The sequence below is a fragment of the Hyperoodon ampullatus genome (assembly GCF_949752795.1).
Source record: "Hyperoodon ampullatus genome assembly, chromosome: 5".
Lineage (NCBI taxonomy): Eukaryota > Metazoa > Chordata > Mammalia > Artiodactyla > Ziphiidae > Hyperoodon > Hyperoodon ampullatus.
The window spans coordinates 45,934,898-45,947,051 of NC_136918.1; the positions used below are offsets into that span (position 1 = coordinate 45,934,898).

The window sequence follows — 12,154 nt, forward strand, 5'->3', positions numbered from 1 at the left end:
GAGGCGCAGAGCTGTGCAGCCTGGCCGCGAGGCTGCCAACCTTGGCAGCCCGGAGATGGGGGCTGGGTGGCCACCGTCAACTGGCCACAGGGTTGCTCTGGCCAGGGACTGGGGTGGGGGGAGAGTCTGGGCTGACGCAGGGGCACGAGGAGTGGATCTCAGCCAGCAGTCTCCTCCTTCCCAGGGCTCCAGGCACTGTGTTCCTCATCCCCCAAGACCTATCCGGAGAGGCTTTCTCACTGTTCTCCACTTGAAGGGTCTGCTTGGGGTCCGTGGAAAGAGCCAGAATGATGCCTGAACTCACAGACATTCTGATCATGGGGAGAGAAGGCTTTCTCAGAATAGGGCTGGGTCCCCTGACAGTGGAGGGAAGAGATGGGAAGGATTTATTTTGAGGCCATAGAATGCAGAATCAAGTGGTTCTCACCCAGCTCCCTCCTGATGAGCAGTGCAACCTAGGGAAACTCACTTATCTGCACTGAGCCCAAGTCCCCTCACTGTAAAATGGGCTAACTCAGGCTTTCTCTGTGCATCTCAGGGTCAAAAAAGACCCATAGATTGGACAACCTATCAAAGCTGGGGCTTGAGCACAGAAAACGAGATGGTGGTGTGTCACAGGATGTGGAGTTGAAGGATTGGGTTTGAGACCTACTAACTAGCCATGTGACCTTGGAGTAGACACTTAACCTCTCTGTGCTCAAGAGAGCCAGAGCCTAGATACGTGAGGAGCTTTTGAAAAACTTTTATAAGTAGTAGATGATGTCAGCTCCCACTTCCTCAGCCATGTACCAGGTACGGATTGTGCGTATATTTTTGTGAGATAGGTATTACTATTCCCATTTTACAGATGGGAAAATAAGGCTCAGGGAAGTTAAGGAACTTCTGAAAACTGACAGGTGCTGAAGTTGAACCAGGTCTCTCTGATTTTGGAGCCCATGGCCTCTCTCCTATTGCAGCCCAGGGGGCAGGGATGGGCAGTGCCCCTGTTGGTGAGCTGAGGGAAGAGGTGAAGTCCTAGCAGAGGAGCCTGGCTGGGGATATCTGGCAGCAGGGGCAGGGACTCTGTTTGGCCTTGGTTTGTGCAGGAGGCTTGGTGGAGTGAGGTGTGCCTTGACCTGGAGGAACTGAAGCCCCCAGTGCCTCATGATAACCTGGAGGCCAGCTGCCCGAGGGTGCAAAGGTGCTATAATCCACGAGGACGATTGCCAGGCAGAGCCTGGGGAACAAAGCAGGAAGCACGAGAGCTGCCAAGTAGGTCAGCAGAGCATCAAACTGTTGAGCAAGATAGGTACAGAGCTGGGAACAAGCTGGATTGTTAGCAGGATGACGACAGGTAAAAAGAGGCCCAGACGTGTCATCAGGATGGCTCAGGAATCAACTCCGTGGCTGAGGCCTCCTCTTACATCAGATGCTCTGTGAGGCCACAGTGGCTTTGGACGGACAGGTTATCAAGGCCTGGGCTCAAGCACAGAGAGAGAGCTGGTGCTAGGTCACAGGATATGGCGTTGAAGAATCAGCTTTGAGACCTACTCATTAGCCATGTGACCCTGGAGTGGACACTTAACCCCTTTGTGCTCAAGAGAGACAAAGCCTAGATAAGAGCAGAGCAAAGACAGTTTCCCTCCATGTCTGCTCTCCAGCCCCTGCCCCCATCCCCCGCTCTGTGAAGCCTGCCATCCTGGCAGTGAGTGAGCCACTCCCTTCCTAGAACCCTGTGGCCCCTGTACGTGCCCCACACGTGCCCTTCGTTTTGACAGTTTTGACCACTCCATTGTAAGGCCCAGTGTGTGTCACCCCATTAGGACTGTGGGCTTCTCAAGCGTATCCCATCATGGTGCCTGAGACAGGGACTAGTGTTTGAGAAATGAAGGAGGAACTAAGTAAACACAGATTCATCTGGGGGCTTCCTAAAAGCAGGCAGTGGTCCATTTGGGTCTTAAAAGAGTTGGTGTATTTGGATAGTACTCTTCACAGAAATCAAAGGTCTTCTTGGCTCCTATAGCCATACCAGTCCCTAAATGCTAAAAGAATTCTCTCGACAAGGTTTCTTCATTCATTCCACAAACATTTGCTGAGCTTAAACTATGTGTCAGGCTGGAAAACAACAGCTAAGAAGTTAGGGTCCCAGTTCTCAAAAGTGCAACTGTGAAGTGGCTGGAAATGGGGTACAGATAAGCACCTGGATAATCATAGTCTTCGACCATCTAGAGGATTCTATGGGAGCCCATTAGAGATATAACCAATCCATCCATGAGAGACCAAGGAAAGGGTTGCTATACGTGGCTGTGTAGGTCGTGTACTACAGAAGGCAGGGTGTGCCCTGGAGTTGTGCAATGCAAGGACCCCATCCTTCCAGGCCAGCAGCATCTGAAGCCCTGTTGCCGCCTCATCCCAATCCCCAAATCCTAGTCCATCAACCTGGTCCCAGCGGGTCTTTCTCCTCCTCTGGCTCCTCTACTGAGAATTTCTTTGTCTAGCCCTCCAGAGAAGTTTTCTTCAGGAAAACTCCCCAGGAGTCCCTGTTATCTCCTTTCTCCTGCCAGCTCTATAAAGCAAGCCGGCTCCTCTCAGAGAATTACAGTTTTGGGGAAGTGTGATTCATGGGGAAAGAACTCTTTCCACGGCTTTCTAACCTTTGATGTGACCCCAAAAAACCTGTGGCTGATACAGAGCGCTCTAAATCTCACAAAGCTCATAAACACAAGAGCCGCACTGCACTGGGCCGTGAACAAGGCCTCTGGCTAGCCAGCTCCTGCCACCAGCTGGAGAAATGTTCCCCTTTCTCACCCTACACCGACAGCCCTCCCACAAACCCTCCACTCCTCTGGCAGCTCCTGCAGGGGCGGTGTTCCAGGGCCCCCGTGGCTGGGAGGGGAGGCTTGCCAAGGCCCCCGATGGCCCTCCAGTCCATAGCTGGACCCAGAACCTCTGCCCCTCCAACTCTGATAGGAAAGGCCTCAGTTGTTGAGCAAGGGAGGGAAAGGCTGGAGAAACAGACTCTAAAATACAGCCTCCCTGAAGGGAAGAACAGCTGGGACCAGGAAGATGCTAGTGAATTTTAGGTGACATGTCTGCAGAAGTAGTGCCCACTGAGGTTTCTGGAGGTTTTCCTGCAAAGCAAAGAAATATAAATGAAGTCTATTTTCCCCATGAAAACAATGTGGGGTTTTGTTTGTTGGTTTGTTTTAAGAGAAGAATCTATCAGCCACAAGTTTAATGAACAAGAAGCAATATACCTGTTCTCTACATAGCAGACCTCTTTCTAAAGCAGGGTATAGGACAAGCAGGACCAAGTGGGAACGCATAAGATAACGTAAATGAAACGCCTTGCACAAAGCCTAGCCTATGGTAGGTGATCGATAAATGGTCACAGTTATTACAGTGCCTTATTATCTGAGCAATCCCTGGCAAAGGCACCGAGCAGAGCAGGGAGAAGGACCATAAAGTTTCCAGGAACTAGTCTGAGGCCCTGCTTGCCCGCCGCCCAGCGGAGGGGCCCCGAGTCCTCCAGGTGGGGAAGCTGGCTGACTGCAGGGAGGACATGTGTGCTCTGCTGCTCATGCTGAAAATAGTACCACCACACAGCTGGCTGCCAAGGCAGAGGGACAGGCAGTGGCCAGACTAAACCGACAGCCGGCTTTAGGACAATTGGTGGGGACTTCCCTTCCTCCTGCCTACCCCATAGCACATGGTGGCAATTTGGAAGTCAAAAGCTCTTTTTTTTCTTTCCAAAGGCTCTTTTCCTCCACAGTTGTTGTTACTGGGTTTGGGCCTCGCAGGTGCTGAGGAGGTGGGGTCCTGGGCCACCTCTCTCTCTGCGGATGGGGAAAGGGAGACTGGGCGGGCTGCCAGCAGCTCCCTGATCGTCTTGGCAAGCCTACCCCCATGCCTCTCTGTAGTAGCAGGTAGGTGACATGGCACTTGACCCAGCCCCAGGACAAGTGCCCCTCTGAGCACTCTGTGTTGGTGGGGGCGGGGAAGGAGTGGGGGGGCGGGTCTTGCTCCCTGGAAAACCTTTCCAGAGATTTCTCTTCCCCAGCAGGGCAGGGGAGCACCACAAATGTGAACCTTGTTCTCTTCTCCAAGGCGGTGGCTGGGCTGTGGGAAGGACTGGACTGTGTCCTGGCGGGGGCCACCTAACAGGCACCTAGTGTGGAGCCGGCTAACATTCCTACACTCGAAACACCACCCATGGCATGGAGACATCTGCCATCTCAGCTCGTTAAGTCCACACCCAGAACCTGGGGAAAATCACCTTCCCTCCCCTCTGTTTTCCCCATCTCCATTTGAATCAGATTCTCCCTTTCTTTACTGAACAGAGAACAGAAAGGACCTCCTCCTGGGGTGTGCAGGCACTCAGAGCAAAGGGAGAAGCCCCCAGGGGTCTTGCTATTGAGCTCACGCGTACCATGTTTACTCTCTAGGATTTGTGGTCAGAAAAAATCACTTATTACTTACCTATGGTCATCATTTACTCGTCGGGCCTCAATGCGAGGTTGTTTGTTGAGAGGAGTAAATAAGATGGGGTATGAGAAAGGGCTTTGCAAACTGCGCAGTGCCACACATAATAATTACGATGATTAATATTACTATTACAGTGCTGCAAGCACTATAAAAACAGCCACTGTCACTCAGAAATACCCTCCAAGCCTGTGGATGTTTTCAGGGGAACACCACGAGAGCCCTCTAGACTGGAGTCTCTGTCTCCTGACCGATCCTGCCATGGGGCACTGCCAGGGCAGGAAGGCCAGGGTGAGGTTAGCCCCCTCACCATCATCATCCAGCCTCCAGCAAGAGGACAGTGATTACACCCCCAAGGAGGAGCGACGTTCTCTCCCAGGGATTACCTCACCCCTCCAGAGCCAAGCAGATGTAAAGAAAGGGAGGAGTAGGGATGGCTAAGGGGGCAGCCTGAAGTCACGTGACTTTCCCAAAGCCAGCCCCGCAGGCAGGGCCAGAAGAGCAAACTACCAAAAGGGGCTGATCCTTAGAGGCAAATCTAGGGCTCCACGCCCTGCCCCCACCATCCCCCTGCCTCAGCCCCGAGAGCCCAGCTCAGGAGGGGCCTGGGACACAGAAGATCCCTGGCTCCAACAATAACTGCTGTTGTTTGTTGAGCCTGTGCTAGGTGCTTTCTGTCCATTGGACCCTAACCACAGCCCTGCCACACAGGGGTTATTATGCCTCTATTCAGATGAGGCTCTGACCGGATGTAATTCTCCCAAGGTTGCTCATCAAATTAGTGGTAAAGCTGGACAAGATTTGAACCAGGTTCTGTTTAGGTCCAAAGACCTACCTATTGCCTGCTTGTCCTGTCAGCCCAAAATGGCAGGCTGGGCGAGGCTGGGCTAGCTTCTGCGTAGTGTCCCCAGCCACCAGGGAGAGGAGAGAGACTAAGAGGAAAAGGGAAATTGTTTACCCTCAGTAACTGCACTTCTGGACCCCCGCCAAGCCTGCACACACCAGACTAAACCGCAGGGCTGCCCTGCCCTTGTGCCTAGCCGGCACGGGAGTCCAAAGTGACCTGCTCCAGCGCTCGGCTCCAAACCTGGGGGAGGCACCGGGGAGCCCCCGAAGAGCAGCAGGGGCCTGATTATGGAGGCCAAGGACCCTGCTCCTGGAGCGGGTCGGGCTGAGGAGAGGCAGCCCTCCAGTCTTCCACTCCCAGACTGGCTGTGGGGAAAAATGTTAGAGTCCTCACCCCAGGGCAGGGCCTGGCTGGCTTCCCCCCTCTTTTCTTGTCATCTCCCAGGAAGGAGTGAGGGTGAGGTGGCCTGGACTGAGGCAGAGAACGACGGAGTGCAGATCAAATCCTATGGTTTTTGTTGGGATGGATCACCCCAAAATAATTTTTCTTTCCACTTATTGTAAAAGTCATATAGACATACTACAGAAGATTTGGCAAATAGAAGAAAAAGAATTAACTGTAATTTTACCACCATAACACAATCACTGGTAACACTCTCGTGTAGTTCCTTCCCTGCTCTCTCACCTCTTTTTTATTAAAAAAATTTAAAATAATTGTTATTATGCCATTTTCAAAATGTGGATGGATTTTCCCATCGCTTATCATGACATAAAATCATCTCCCCATGTTGCTGTGCGGTTGGCCTGTCCTCCTTTTGGACGACTGTAGGGGAGTCCACTGTGTGGGTCAAGGCAAAGGCTTCCATCCCCTGATTTAAGAATGTTTGAAGTCTTGATTTAAGTATCTGAAGTCTTACAAAAGTAGAAATAGAGACATAGATGTAGAGAACAAACGTATGGACACCAAAGGGGGAAAGTGGCGGTGGGGGTGGTGGTGGTGGGTGGTGGTGATGAATTGGGAGATTGGGACTGACATATATACACCAATATGTATAAAATAGATAACTAATAAGAACCTGCTGTATAAAAAAATAAAAAAAATAAAATTCAAAAAAAATAAATTTTTTTAAAAAGTAGAAAACTTGAATCACATTTACTCAACCTTTAATAAACCTCCTATTGTGAAAAGAATAAAATTATACGGACTCAGAGCTGGTCCAGAAAATCCAAGTAGCCCTTGGTTGCAGCAGAGTGGGGAGGGGGCCTGTGGGTCAGGGAGGCACAGCTGGGGTGAGGCTGGGGCACCTGCCACCAACTCAGAGCCACACAGATCAGGCCCCTTGCCTTCTTGGCCCTGCAGAACCTGGGTTCTCAACATTGCTTCTGGGCCAGAGAGTTGCCAGGAGAGACTGATTGTAGAAGAATGGTAGACTGGAAACCAAGGAGCTGTCCTTTCCAGAGCCTTCCTGCACTTGTTGGGGCCTGCCTGTGGAAGGCAGCCCTGATAGCCCCCGTTCCACTGCTGGAGAGCTGCACATCCTTCCTCATCCCCAGGTGGGCCCCCAGCCCTTCAGCCTGCTCAAGGATGCTCTCAAACAGATACTCTGAGGTTTATTAGGTATTTATCAAGGGGCTACTGAATGCATTGTTTGAGTCCTGCTGCAAACAAGAAGAAACCATCCCTGCCCCTGAAAGCTTACAGTCTAGTTACTGTAGAATTTAAAACAAAGACAGTGTAGTCTCATGGTCAATGGTTTGCACTCTGGAGTTAGACTTAGCTGGGTGGAATGCTTCCCCCTGACTCCCCTCCACTTATTGAACAAGTAAGTTACTTTAACCTTTTTAAGCCCCAGCTTCCTCATCTGCAGAATGGGGTTTTTACTCGCAGAGTAAAATCTGATTTACTCGCAGAGTTGTGGGAAGGATTAGAGACAATATATGTAAAGTGCCAGTCATTTGGTAGGCTTTCAGAAACATTGGTTATAATTAAAGTAGCACAAAACACATGTAAAATGCTAAAGGGACACTATGTAAAGGAAGGGGGTCAGAGCACTGAGGGGTGAAGGAGCAAACAGTTCTGGAGCAGGAGTTTTCAACCCTGGCTAGGTATGAGAATCACCTGGGGAGCTTTGGAATTATGCTGATGCCCAGGCCTCACAGACCAATTAAACCAGAATGGGACCCAGGCCTGGGCACATTTTTTAAAAAAACTGTCCAGGTGAGGGCTTCCCTGGTGGTACAGTGGTTAAGAATCTGCCTGCCAATGCAGGGGACACGGGTTCGAGCCTTGGTCTGGGAAGATCCCACAAGCCTCAGAGCAACTAAGCCTTTGTGCCACAACTACTGAGCCTGTGTGCCCCAACTACTGAAGCCCGCGTGCCTAGAGCCCATGCTCCGCAACAAGAGAAGACACTGCAGTGAGAAGCCCCTGCTCGCCGCACTAGAGAAAGCCTGCGCACAGCAACGGAGACCCAGTGCAGCCAAAAATAAACAAATAAAAATAAATAAATAAATTTATTAAAAAAAAGAAACTGCCCAGGTGAATCTAGTTGCATCCCAGATGGAGACCCACTGCTCTAGGAGGTGTTTCGAAAGGTGATTTGGAAAGGAAACCAACATGTATTATGTTAACTTGTACACCCTAGGCACTCTTACAACTGGTAACTCATCTGAGTTCTCACAACGATCACCTGAAGCAGGTACTTTTAATCCTGTTTCAAAAAAGGGAAGCAGAGATTCAGGAAGGTCACTGAAATCTGCCTATCCCCCAGCCCAGGCACTTCTGTACTACTTGATGCTCTAGAGCAGCACTGTCCAGTAGAAGCATAATGTGAGCCACGAATGGGAGCCAGAGATGCAATTTCATATTTTCTAGTAGCCACATTAAAAAGTTAAAAAGAAATAGGTGAAATTAATTTTTAAAATATATGTGATTTAATGCAATATATCTATAATATTACTATTGCAATGTGTTATCAATATAAAAATTATAATGAGATATTTCACATTACATTTTTCATCCTGAGTCTTCAAAATCCATTGTATATTTTACACTAAGAGCACAATTCGGACTGGCCACAAGTGCTCAGTTCAGACTAGTCACATGTGGCTAGGGGCTATGGTATTAGACTGGCTAAAGGGACAGTTGACCTGGAATCCCACTGAGCAGGTAATAAGAGGAGGTGGGAAAGACACATGGGTGGGGGCTGAAGAGTTTCAGAATTAGCCAATTGATTCTTAAATGAGAGTGACCTGGAACCCAGGCGGCGCTCTGATGGCTGGGGAGTCTGGAGGCCACCACAAGCCAGAATAAGAAGTCCAACTGGACAGCCACATGCAAAAGAATGAAACTGGACCCCTATCTATCCTAGACACAAAAATCAATTCAAAATGGATTCAAGAGTTGGACATACGACCTGAGTCCTTAAAACTCCTAGAAGAAATGTAGAGGAAAAGCTCCTTGATATTGGTTCTTGGCAATTATTCTTTGGAGTTGACACCAGAAGCCCAGGCAACAAAAGGAAAAATAAAGTGGGACTACACCAAACTAAAAAGTTTCTGCACAGCAAAAGAAACAATGAACAGAATGAAAAGGCAACATGTGGATTAGGAGAGAATATTCACAAACCATGTATCCAAAAATGATTCAATATCCAAAACACATAGGAACTCTTACAACTCAATAGTAAATAATAACAACTCTATTAAAAAATGGGCAAAGGACCTGAATATACATTTTTCCAAAGACATACAAATGGCCAACAGATATATGCAAAAGTACCCAACATCATTAATTATCAGGGAAATGCAAACCAAAACCACAGTGACTTATCATCCCACAGCTGTTAAGATGTCTATTATCAAAAATATAAGAGATAGGGCTTCCCTGGTGGCGCAGTGGTTGAGAATTTGCCTGCTAATGAAGGGGACAAGGGTTCGAGCCCTGGTCTGGGAGGATCCCACATGCCGCGGAGCAACTAGGCCCGTGAGCCACAACTACTGAGCCTGTGCGTCTGGAGCCTGTGCTCCGCAACAAGAGAGGCCGCGATAGCGAGAGGCCCGCACACTGCAATGAAGAGTGGCCCCCGCTTGCCACAACTAGAGAAAGCCCTCACACAGAAATGAAGCCCCAACACAGCAAAAATAAATAAATTAATTAATAAACTCCTACCCCAATATCTTCTTTAAAAAATATATATATATATATATATATATAAAAGAGATAACAGGTGTTGGTGAGGATGAGGAGGAAAGGGAACCCTCTTGCACTGCTGGTGGGAATGTAAATTGGTGCAGCCACTATGGAAAACAGTATGGAGATTCCTCAAAAAACTAGAAATAGAACATTTGATCCAGCAATCCCACTCTGGGCATATATTCAAAGGAAATGAAATCACTATGTCAAAGAGATATCTGCACTCCCATGTTCATTGCCGCATTATTCACAAAGCCAAGATATGGAAACAACCTAAATGTCTGTCGACAAATGAATGGATAAAGAAGATGTGATATATTTATACAGTGGCCTTAAAAAAAGAAGGAAATCCTACCATTTGCAACAGCATGAATGAAATTGGAGGGCATTTATGCTAAGAGAAATAATTCAGACAGAGAAAGACAAATATTTTATGGTAAAACCTACAGGTGGAATCTAAAGAAAAAAAGTCAAACTCATAGAAACAGAGTAGAATGGTAGTTGCCAAGGGCTGGGAGATGAGGGGAAATGGGAGATGTTGGTCAAAGCGTACAGACTTTCAGTCATAAGATGAATAAGTTCTGAGGACCTGATGTACAGCCTAGTGACTATAGTGAATAACACTGTATTGTATACTTGAAATTTGCTAAGAGATCTTAAGTATTATCACCCAAAAAAAGGTACCTATGTGAGGTGATAGATATGTTACTTAGCTGTGGTAATCATTTCACAATCTATATCAGATCATCACATTGTAAACTTTAAATATATATAATGTTATTTGTCAATTATACCTCAGTAAAGTTGGGGGCGGGGTGCGGTCCAAAGACCATGAGGGGCCAGTGAGAGGTTGAAGAAGGAAACTCCAGCAGGCAGCCAGCCGCAAAAGTAGGGCTGGGAGACTTCGCACCTGCCTTCACCCGGGCTGGAGGAGGCCCCCGCCCAGGGGCTGAAAGTGTGAATTTACTGGGTTGGGAGAAGGCTGCTTTATGGTTCACAGAAGCAGACTTGCACCAGACCCCTCCCCTCCCTCTCCCCCTACCACCCCTGCAGCCCATAAAGGGTAATGGAGCTGAAGTGAAGTTAAAATAGTCCCATGAAATCCACAGCATTTGAAAGGGTACTGCTTTAAAGGCCAAATTTCCTGAGCCCAGGTTTATACATTAAGCTACAGAAAGACCCAATTAATTCAGAGCAACCCCACTAACTCTGAATTTGCGATACATTCTGCCTCGGACGGCTCTGAAGTCTTTCCTTTTACACTATCTATGAAGAAACAGTTTACTAAGCAAATAAATAGTGCAGGCCAGATTACAGAGACAGGTCTGGTTTACCTAAAACTGTTTTTAAGAACTTTAAAAATCACTTTAGCAGCCTCATTTGCAGGAAGTTAATGAGATCATTACAGCTGGTCCTTATCTATATATTTCAACATTTCAGTTTTCCAAGCACCTATTTGGATGTGACCCTTCGGGTGGAGATGCTGTTATTTTTTAGTCTCCAGCAACTAAATGACTGACACATAGTAGGTACTTAATGGTTGCTAAATGAATGGAGGCAGGCATGGCAATAATAGTCCCATATTACAGGTGAGAAAAATGAGGCTCAGAGCTGTTTATAACGTATCTCAGGGGATCCCTCCAGCTGAACCAGCCCCATGGCTAGTAAGTGGTGAAATTGGGGTTCAAACCATTCCTGGCTTTACGGGATCTTTCCATTCTATTCTACTGTTACCAGGACTGCTGCTTGACAACCGTTTATTAGCTGAGTTTGAGGAACAGTCTGTTCTTAGGAGCAATAAAAGCCCCTTTTTTTTTTTTTTTTTTTTTTTGTAAATAGACTTTTCTCCAGGTAAAGGAATTAGTGACTGTTCTGGAACCTGAACCTCCCCACTACCCAGCCACAATTCCCTTCACTGCAGAGCACGGGAGGCCTTTCTGAGCAGGCCTGACTCTGACACAGGGTCGCTCACCATGCACGGCCATTGGGATGTCAGGGAGAGCATAAGTGAGTTTCCTTCCTGGGAGGAAAGGGCTGGGAGAATTGGGGACTGACTGCTCCAAACTGATCTGGGCCTAGATCCTCCAGGGATTGCTTCCCAAGGCACGGGCCTCCGCAAGAGTGATGGTCTCTGTCCTCTGGGTCTCCCCTTCCCTGGATTGGTCGGGGTTCGGTGCAGGGGGGAGATGGTCGCTGTCTCTCCCTGCCCATTGTTGCGGAGGCTCTGCCGGCTTGGAACACTATGTGGGGAAAATTCCCTGACCGTGAGATCTACAGGCTGCAGAGTCCCCGGGGAAGGCCGGGCCTGGGGCTCTCTCGTGCTGCAGCTGGAAAGAGGGGTTGGGTTTCAGCGAGCCGGGCTGGGGGACGGCAGCCTGCCTTCCCGGTGGTGAGGGAGCCGGCCCTGCAGGCCAGCAGTGCCGACAGCTTCCTGTCGAGAGCTGTGGGCCCATGTGACCGCTCCCCACTTGGAGGATTAAGGGGTGAAAGGCCCAAGGGGGGTGGGAGAGCAGGAGGGGTACCCAGGAGCTATCTGGCCTGGCCGGGGGAGCGGGAGACAGAGCACCACATCTTCTTTTGCTAAATGAATTCTGCTGGCTCCTTGTCACACGGTCCAGCGAGCTGCGTCTGTCTGGGGGGGCGGCGGGTGGG

General features: G+C 48.9%; 1 protein-coding gene across 1 annotated transcript in view; it reads left to right on the plus strand.

Annotated features, from left to right (window-relative positions):
• The window catches only part of MAGEF1 (MAGE family member F1), a gene marked incomplete at both ends in the record, with an annotated part of 59,527 nt that overhangs the window by 11,708 nt on the left and 35,665 nt on the right, over positions 1-12,154 (plus strand).